Source organism: Rhincodon typus, chromosome 46 (assembly GCF_021869965.1).
Source record: "Rhincodon typus isolate 14 chromosome 46, sRhiTyp1.1, whole genome shotgun sequence".
Lineage (NCBI taxonomy): Eukaryota > Metazoa > Chordata > Chondrichthyes > Orectolobiformes > Rhincodontidae > Rhincodon > Rhincodon typus.
In genome coordinates, this window is record NC_063377.1 from 6,649,008 (window position 1) to 6,650,292 (window position 1,285).

Consider the following 1,285-nt stretch of genomic DNA (forward strand, 5'->3'; position numbering starts at 1 on the left):
CAGTGACCATCCCTCAGCGCTGACCCTCCGACAGCGCCTGCTCCCTCAGCATTGACCCACTGACAGTATGCACTCCCTCAGCGCTGACACTGCCAATGTTAGCTTGGATTGCTGGGCTCCATCTGAACTCATAGCCTTCAGAGTTAGAGATGTGTGAAAGTGACTAACAACTGGATCTCATTTTACTACCACAAGGTAAATGATAATTACTTTGTTATTTGTGTATTTGGTAATTATTGATTAATAATTGTTAGGTCATTAATTCATAATAAATGCTGAGTAATTCTGAATTATTTGTTCAGTAGCAGTAAAACCTCCCTATTTCTGATTGTTCCTTTTCAATTGCTCAATATTTGATTAACACTTACCAGGTTATTACTGACTTTTCCTTATTACTTCCTCAGTATTTTATAAATTGGTTAACACTTACTAGAATTATTACTGAGCATGCCTTACTAATTTCTTAATATTTGGTAAATTGGTTAATCGTTACTAGGTTGTTATAGAATATTCCTTTTCAATTTCTCAGTTATTTGTTAAATTGGCCAATAATTTCCAGTGTTATTACTAAATATTTCCTATTAATTCCTCAGCATTGGTTTAATTGATTAAAATTATCAAGTTACTCATGAGTTTGTCATTAATTCTTCAGCACTGGTTAAGACTTAACAGTTAAGACTTAAGACATTACTGAGGACTCCTTATTGATCTTTCTTCTAACTAAATTAATAAATATCCTATTATTAAGAGCTGATTATTAATTCTTGTAGTTCGTCAGTATTGGTTAGATTAGTTAATAGTTACCAGACATTCACTGAGAGTTTGTTACTAATTCCTCAATGTTGGTTAAATTGGATGAAATTATCAGATTATGACAGAGTTCCTTATTAGTTCCTCAGTGTTGGTTAAATTAGTTAATAGATACCAGACTTTCAATGAGAATTTATTAATTCCTCAGTATTGGTTAAATTGGGTGAAATTTCCAGATTGTAATAGAGTTCTTTATTAATTCCTCAGTAAAATTGGTTAAACAGGTTAATTACCAGATTTTAACAGAATTCCTTATTAATTCCTCAGCATTGGTTAAACTACTTAATTACCAGATTATGACTGAGTGTTCTCTATTAATTTCTCAGTATTGGTTAAACTGGTTAATTACCAGATTACAGCTGACAGTTCCTAATAATTCCTCAGTATTGGTTAAGCTGGTTAATTACCAGATTACAGCTGACAGTTCCTAATAATTCCTCAGTATTGGTTAAGCTGGTTAATTACCAGATCGTGA